Genomic DNA, 9,119 nt, shown 5'->3' with positions numbered 1-9,119 from the left:
CTCTTGATGACATAAGGACTCCAATTATTTGCAAGCATGCTTCATAAATATTTGTTTTTCCTGTTGCAACGGAGGAGCATACATAATACCTAGTCCTTCTGCTTTTAAGGATGGTGAGAATGATCAGGGAAGTCAAATGTTGCCACTCTGAAACCTGCATTATCAAGTTTCCCATCAACCTTTTACCTAATGGCTTTTCGCCATTGAAGATTGTTGCAAGATCAGTTATCTCATCAGAAGTTGCAAAATGCTCATATCCTAAGTCCACCATTCCTTTTGCAATTACTAGCCATATATCTTCTATAGATAGAACTTTTGCTCATCTGAAATCAATTTGTACGGTAAAATGCTTGTTTTTTTTTGACTATCCATTTTCAGAGTAATGAATTTGGTGTCCTGATAATCTTGAAAGGAAATACGCTTTTTGTTGTTGTTAGCATTATAAACTTACAGCTTTCAATGCACTGTTGTGGTAATTCTTGATAATTACATTGTCCCATGTTCAACTGGAAGAACCACCTCAAGTTGGGACTCTATTAGACACTGTATAGCAATCGGATAGCCTAGGCACATTCTTTGTTATTTCTGCTCTAGCCGCGGAATCAGCCCTGGCTCCCTTTCTGTGGGAAATGGTATTTAAAGGTCCTAATCTGGGCCTTAGGGGTGCTTATTGCTCCTGGCTTATCACTGGCTCTGAATCTTTTTGTTGGGCAGATATGATACAGTTTTAAGAAAGAGAAAAATAAATTATGAACATTCACTCATATTTCCAATCCCAAAACAAAATTACACATTTTTTAAAATTTAATACTCTTGATTTTATATTTGTATCTCTTTTCTCTTAACTGAAAATCTGGCTTCCCAATAGTGTTAACATAATCCACGATCATTTATTTGCTTTGTCCTTCTCTTTTTCTCTCCATTTGTATATGAATATGGATGTTTACATGTGTGTGAATATATATACGATGTTTTTACCAACAGCTCTTTGTAAGAGACTCTTAAACTGAAAGCAGTTTCCTATTTCACTGTGGTTCCTTTTGTCTTTTTGATCTGTACTGCTAGAACTGTATAGTCAAATTCTTTGTTTTAAAGTCATTTGAAATAATCTGGTTATGCCTCCAAATTAATAAATGGCTGTTTGCAATTTTAAAGGATTCCCCTTTTAAAAAATCATTTTAAATTATGTAAAACAGTTACATAGTTCCCGAGTCAAAACCGTAGAACAACTCAGAGCGGTCTGACTTTTGTCTTAGTCCTCTTCTTTTTCTTCCTTTCCCAGGTGGGTAAGTATTTTTGTTTTTTGGGTTATCCTTCCATGGTTTCTTTAGCAAATACACACACACACACACACACACACACACACACACACACACACACACGATAGAGTGCCCCTCTCTTCTTACACAGAGGTAGCCTGTAACGGGCATCTCCTTCCATCTCCTGCTCGTTTACCTAATGATATACCCGGGGCTCCTTTGCTCGCCTACCGTGTTTAGGGGTCTGTCTTATCACTTGTCATAGGTGTATCGTATGGGTTTAGGGGTCTGTCTTGTCATTTGTCATAGGTGTATCGTGTGGGCGGCTACATCAGGTTGCCAGGTCTCCTAGTTCCTTTTTTTTTTCTTTTAAGTTCTCAGTTTATTAATCCTCTCACGAAGACTCTGCAAGCCACCACAGAGAAAGTCACTGCAGAATCTTTACTCCTTCTGTTGTCCTGTCTCCAGCTCACTTCTTGCCAGCACCAACAGTGGCTTTTGCAATCCCCCTGAGTTTCTTCATTCTGTTCTTGCATTCCTTTCACTGTTTTCTTGAGGTCCTTTTCTTCTCATACAGGCCATGTCTTGCAAGTCTATGTTTGGGTTCGTTTTTCTTTGCCCTATGCAAGGAATCCTAAATTATGCCCAAGCCAGTTGTCTTGCCACAACCAAATGGGTTCTGAATTCAAATACAAAGATGATATCTGGTGTGGTCTTGTACATTTTGGCTAGTTTTTCCCAAATTTCTGTTTTAGGTACTGTTGCCTTTCTGGAGTGCAGAACATCAATGACCATTAGTTTCCACTGAAGTGGTTGGCTGGTCATGAGCTTCCTGGTCCAGAGAGTTACTGTGGTGTTCGTGATGGCAGCTGAGTTTCGAGCAGCCGGGGAAGAAAAGGGCTCTCCTAGTCCTTTTTAGTTCCAACATGATTTCTTATAGTCGATTCTCTTAGCCTCTGGAGGACTCCAGTCTTTTTGGCCCACCGCCCCATTTCAGCCCCTGGCCGTGCTTAGCATAGGCAATCACTAAATGTTGGGTGACCATAATACATACAACGATGAGGTCTCTTTCATTTTACTCACAGAGAATCCCTAAAGTTAAGACCCACCTTTTCTTTCTTGATTTGCCCCCTTGTTTTTCAGCCAGGTTGACCTTAAAATAATCTTATCTTTTCCTGCTCTAAATCTGCCTCTTTCTGAATCCACTTTCTCTTTGATCTCCCCTCCTCATGGGCCTAACATATCTGATCCTGCCTCCCCATAGTCCTGGATGGCAATAGATTTCAGGATGTGAAGATTTTTCTATCTTACAGGTTCTCTTACTTCTCCAGAATCACCCCTCTCAGGAACTCATCCATTCTCAGTTACAACAAAGGCTATCTTTAAAAAAAAATTCTTTTTGTTATTTACTTATACTCTACTTCATTCCAGAGGGGATTCTAGGCCCTTAACTGTGACTATATTAGTTATTTAGTGTCTGACCAGAGCATTGGAGAAAGGTTTTCAAGTATGGGCATAAAAACTCCTACGTATATACCAGACAAACCTTTCAGAAGCATTCTGATATTGAAATAAGTGCTAAAATATTGTGTGTGTTATTACTAAATTAAAAAGTCATGTTCAGGGGAAAAAAAGTCACGTTCAATAGCGCAGATAATCATAGCATGTGGCTTCTAAAATTTTACATGCCACTTTATAGGAATGTGATTCCTAAGGTTAATCAGAAGCTCCTGCAGGCTGTCTTTATCTTATCATGGTTACTAATCCATCTGAGTTTGGGAGTGTGAATTATCTCAAAAGCTAAACTTTAACTGAATTCTCCAGTGGATTTATAGAAGACATTCTTGAGAGTAATTGAAATTTATAAAGAAGCTGTTTTTCTTTGGTGGATATAGAGAAATGAAAGGTGAAAATACATTTGCCTTATTTCCCTGGGCAAAGGGAATTTAAGAAATCACCAATTTAAGAATAATTGCTCACATTTTCTCCTAAGTTTTTTATTCTGGATATAAATGTAATACATGCTCAGATTATGAAATATAGATCATACATACAGGTAGCAAAAAGAAAAGAACAAAATCTTTCCCTAAACAACTGTGATAAACACTATTAATATTTTGATATATTTCTTTCCAGGATTTTTCTAAATATAAAACAAATTTCTGTAATTTAAAATGCAGTTGAAATTATATTACATGTAGTCTTTTCTATCCTTCTTTTCTTCACTTTCCATTATGTTTATTCAGCATGTTTAAGCCAAATCATTAAAAATTCTTTGTAATATAATTTTAATACTTTCATAGTATTCCATTGTACAGAAATTGCGAAATTTATGCAATCGTTCCTCTGTCATCTCACAATTTTTTAAAATATAAGCCGTTGTTTACATATTAGGTCATTTCCTCACGCTGTACTCCAGAAGTGAAATTACTGAGGACCAGCCTGCTCAGTGTTTGCTATGTCATCCCTACTCTTCATCAAGATGGTCCAGTCCGTCAGGAAGTAAAGGAGATAGAACTTTTGTCCTGATATCAATCACGATACGTAGAATGCCTGTCAAGAAGAGCTGTCATTAGTTAATGAGAGCATCCCTCAGCATGAGTAGATTTGAGCCCCAGCCCGTCCCAGATGGCTTGGCACGGAACAGTGCAAGGACACTGAGGAGAGGACGGGATCGCTGGGTTCTAGTCTCAGCTTTTCCACAGTCGGCTTGTATGACCTCAGCAGCATTAACACCCCTATGCCTCAGTGCCCTAGTCTACAGAGTGAGGGAAATGTACTATATTTACTAAAGATTCTGCTAGTTCCCAGATTCCCTGATTTTATGTTTGGAAGTTTAAGGTGACCTACACAGGTCCAAAGGCTACTGTCTAAAGATGTGGCCGGTTGGCTTCCTCTTGTCGGTATGCCATCAAAGCCATCCTTTATTAGCAAATGAGGAGAGCACAGCTTGACTTGTACTTTGGCTCAGTCCTACTTGTTCTAGTTCATGCAGCTTATTTGAGGAAGTACCAAGTTACCTGACAGTCCTGTTAGAGTCTGCCTCTTACCCCCTGGCAAAGCCTTTGATTTACATATCACAGTCTTCAAGAAAAGTTCTAGAGGCAATTATCTGGAAGTTTCTGCTCACTCATAACTCAGACCTTTCATCTGCCAATGTAAGGAGACATGCAAATCAGGAGTGTCAACTCTCCACTAAAGCCTACTACTTGTCATCCGTCCTCTGACAAATGACACCTAGTAGAAAAAAGACAAATTTACTTTAAGAAGTTGAAAATGTCCCTTGAAGCCTGAGGTAGAGGAATAAAGTATTAATTTGCCATTGATCTTCAGCCTAAGGTAAGGGTTTACAGAGCGGCAGTTGTAGCCAACTTATCACGTGGCTATGACACTGGGGAACTGCCAACAACATCTCTTCTAAGAACAAGAGCAGTACTCACCAAGCCGTCCACGCTCACCCTCAAATGGAAAGGAATGGCCGCTGACAGAAGGATCTCAGAGCACAGATTGTTACACGGCAGTGGTTCTCAAATTTTAGCATGCATGAGAGCCATGTGTGAAAACAGGAATTGCTGGACCTTATCTCCAGTGCTTGATTTAGTGGGTCTAGGATGGGGCACAAGAATTTGTATTTCTTGCAAATTCCCAGATAGGCTGATAGTGCTGGTCCAAAGACCACACTTTGAGAATCAGTGGCCTCCTGGATTTGAAGCACACTTCATTGTAATTACACTGGTTCTTTCCATTTGAATGGAAGGTGAGGTTGCGATACCGATGTGAGATCCTTTTATAAGGAGAGGTGAAGGGTAGTAGCTACAGGTGGGGCTGTCTACAGAGGCTAACCCACGGAGAGTCCAGGTAGTACAATAGAGAATATGGAAGCTAGAGGGTAACGGCTGAGGGTGTTCCTAGCGGAATTTGGCTGTCAGAGATGAGTAGCTAAGCCTAGAGAAGAAGCCACATGGTAAGAAGCTTAACTGGCAGCAAAATTGTCTCTTTACAGAATAACAATCCAGAGGTCAGTTACACATTGAACTAGTCAATTATCAGCTTCTATCGGTTTACACCTTTCTCGATCAGTAAGGTTACACCTAGTTTTCTCTGAAAATAGGAATAATAGTGATAGATTACTAATAGAGTAGGCTATTATGGAATATTGGCTAATAGGAAACATCTCCTTTTCTTGCATTTTTTTTCCACAGAAGAATTTTTCACATTTAAATGATCTGCATCTTCAAGTACTTGCCACTTACAAAGGGAGTTCGATATACCACAGCTCCCAGGAATCTGGACAGGAAGAACTCTACTTTATAGTTATTGTCTCCTAGAGGCACTCCTTCTTGTCCAAGTTTCAGCCAGAGAATCAATGGGGAGCAAACCAGGATCAATTTTAATTGATTGTTCAGGTTTTTAAATAATTGGCATTCTTCCTTAATGCTTGACAGAATAACAACTAGATTCTGATGCCCTGTAATTTTAACTCCCATTTTAAATGCATATTGCTGTATAGCAACTATTGTACCTACAAACAGCACACTGCCCTCACGGTATGTCAGAGGAAATAGCAGAGCAGAATAAAGGAGAAATGGGGCAAAATTCACACATGGACACAAACACGTGGGCTCCAGCAGTCACGGTTTTGGTCAAGATGTCCATTTCTGAAAACAATGTGTAGGGAACAAACTTTTACAAATGTTAAATTGATATGCTTTCATTTCCTCCTAAACTCACATTTGTGAACTTCTCCAAGATTATGTCAAGAGATTAATCGTTCCAAAACAGGAGAGAACAGGATTAGGAAGAGTCTTGAAAACCAGGTTTGAGGGCGCATGGGTGGCTCAGTCGTTAAGCATCTGCGTTTGGCTCAGGGCGTGATCCCAGAGTCCTGGGATCAAGCCCCATATCAGGCTCCTCCACTGGGAGCCTGCTTCTTCCTCTCCCACTCCCCCTGCCTGTGTTCCCTCTCTCGCTGGCTGTCTCTCTTTCCATCAAATAAATAAATAAAATCTTAAAAAAAAATAACTTAAAAAAAAAAACAGGTTTGGACACTAGCACACATTGGAAATCTAGCAGATGTGGAAGGCAACCCACCTAACGCCTATTCCCCCCTTCTCATCTTGCTAATAGAATCTAGACATTGGGGCAGCCATTGTCCCTAGCCTCAAGGGAGACAGAACATTAGTATTTATATTTATTATATATCATATACATTATTATATATTAATATTTGTAAAAGCTCAGCAGCAGCTATGGATGAGAATACTTGGTTTAAAGTTTGAAATCACTGAATTTTAAAACAAATTGCTTATAATTCCCCTTCACACTTTTTTGATATAAGAATATTTAAAGACAAAATAAGGAAACTATGGGGGCGCCTGGGTGGCACAGTGGTTGAGCGTCTGCCTTTGGCTCAGGGCGTGATCCCGGCGATCTGGGATTGAGCCCCACATCAGGCTCTTCCGCTATGAGCCTGCTTCTTCCTCTCCCACTCCCCCTGCTTGTGTTCCCTCTCTTGCTGGCTGTCTCTATCTCTGTCAAATAAATAAATAAATAAAATCTTTTTTAAAAAATAAGGAAACTATGATTCCCCTGTACTTGTGGTGTATAGAATTAGAAAACATGTGGACCTGCCTAAATATTCATTTTTGAGCCCTGTCATAGCTATTTTCCATACACTCTCATTGAATTCTTACAGCACTGTGGAAAAGTACAATTAATATGCCCATTTTATAGATGAGAATATTGAGGCTAGGCTGGGAGGTAGTCAGTGGAGTCAAATCCAGATGTTTTGGGCTCCAAGCTTCATAATCTTTCCACTCTACTGCTTTTCAAAGGTTTCTCTTGGGGTCCCTGGCTGGCACAGTCAGAAGAACATATGACTCTTGATCTCAGGACTGTGAGTTAGAATTCTACGATGGGTGTAGAGACTAGTTAAATAAATATTAAAAAAAAAAAAAAAACTGTCTCTTTTCATTTACTTCCCAGTAGCTGGTTCCTATTCCTTGCTTATCTAGTACAAATCCAAGACAGTAACTTGGCATTTCTGACTCTCCACTCCAATGCTCTGGCTCCTAAATTTAGGATTCAGTCCAGTCATGACCCAGTCCTTTTGGACTACTTTTTAGGATCCAGACTGTGTCTCTAAGTTCAAGTCCTGCTGCCCACACCCTTCTACTCCTAGGAGCCTTCCAGTGCCGCCAGTCCTGGAGGAACAACAGAGATTGCTTTGAGCTTCTTGATAATGCACTTTTAGAAGATGCTTTCCACTTGTGCAAATATTTGCTGCGAATCCTCAGGAGTTAAATTCCTCTGCACATTATGTCTCAGTCGACTTTGGGATGGTAATGATCAGAATTAGCTATCTACCCTCCGCTGTCTGGATAAAAATCAGGTGTCAATTTTAGTGATACCTTTCTTGTAATGAACTGTAACTGTTTTGTTTTTAAGATTTTATTTATTTATTTTAAAGAAAGCATGCAAGCAGGGGGAGGAGCAGAGGGAGAGGGAGAGAGAGAATCCCAAGCAGACTCTATGCCGAGCGTGGAGCCTGACGAGGGGCTCGATCTCGTGATCCTGAGAACAAGAGTCGGATGTTTAACCACCTAAGCCACTGAGGTGTCCCCGAACTGTAACTGTTAATGCATCTTGCAAGAGAGCCTAAGGTCTGAATTCCTTCTTTCACCACCAGTGGCCAAACAGCCTTAAGTAATTTGTCATCGTTAGTGTTTTGCTTGGCTGTCAACCAAATATTCTTTACCCGTAATCAGTGTATATTTTTTTGGAAGAAAATTCTTGAGCCTATATAAACTGACTTGATTTATTTTGTTTCTGATATTTCTCTTACTTTACTCCTGTTTCAGTCTGTTGCATCTAAGCTGTTGAATTCCATTAAGAAGGCCCATTTTTCCAAATGACCAAAGTAGTTGTGAAAAATATCACTGTTAACTTTCTGAATAATATAGCACCTCAATTCATGTTGGTTCGCACTCACTGAACATGCCATTTTTTTTACTGTGTAAATATGACAGAGGTATATTGATCTCATCTCTTAAGTGCTTAATCAAACTCTATTAATACTGTTGGCCATAAACCATCAGAAAGACGTGGCTTTGAAATGTTTGCATCTATGAATCAAACTTAAATGAAATAATTTATCATAAGACTATTTTTCCAGGGCCTAAGGGGAGTTGATCCTAGATTTTTCGTGCTGTGTTATTAACTTGCATGTTGGCTTTGTCTAATTCTATGAAAAGTATGCTGATTTATTAGAATGCTCATTCTACGGTAAACTGTAATTGGATGCTCTTGAAAGAATGAGTTTCATTGATCTAGTCAATGACCACAGATATTACTGAAGTAAACCTCTTAACAGTGTTGGGGCGTATTTTGGCCATGATCAATGTTTCTGAATCTTCCCTTGTATTTTTGTTGTTGTTGTTGTTTTGTTTTATTTAGCACTATCTACACTGATTTAAATCTGCAGCAACTGTTAAGGGCTAAATTTATCTTGACACAAAGTTTCATTACTTTTCTGGAGCTGCAAACTTTTCTTTGTTTATTATAGATTAAAAATCTTCCCTGACAGCCTTTGAAAATAATCTATTTGTACTTATGTCAATATGCATCAACGGTTGACAGTAAGTGAAAAATTAAAAACATTGCCCTTAAACAATTAAACTGAGTTTCTTTCTTTTTCTCCTTCCTCCTTTCCTCCCTCCCTCCCCTTCCTTCCTTCCTTCCTTCCTTCCTTCCTTCCTTCCTTCCTTCCTTCCTTCCTTCCTAAAGATTGCAAGTGTCTACCTTGGTGGTTTCTAAAGAAATTCTGAATTTTCTAAAAACAAAAGGTCAATTTCAACAGGT

General features: G+C 39.2%; 1 pseudogene; it reads right to left on the bottom strand.

Annotated features, from left to right (window-relative positions):
- Positions 1–1,800: 1,800 nt before the first annotated feature.
- Positions 1,801–2,069, bottom strand: LOC123788684 (small ribosomal subunit protein eS24 pseudogene; annotated as a pseudogene).
- Positions 2,070–9,119: the final 7,050 nt, after the last annotated feature.

This window comes from Ursus americanus, chromosome 3 (assembly GCF_024610735.1).
Source record: "Ursus americanus isolate L20-20 chromosome 3, mUrsAme1.1.p, whole genome shotgun sequence".
NCBI classification, from domain to species: Eukaryota; Metazoa; Chordata; class Mammalia; order Carnivora; family Ursidae; genus Ursus; species Ursus americanus.
Note: the sequence above shows the minus strand (reverse complement) of the source record. Positions and strands in the feature narration are given on the sequence as shown.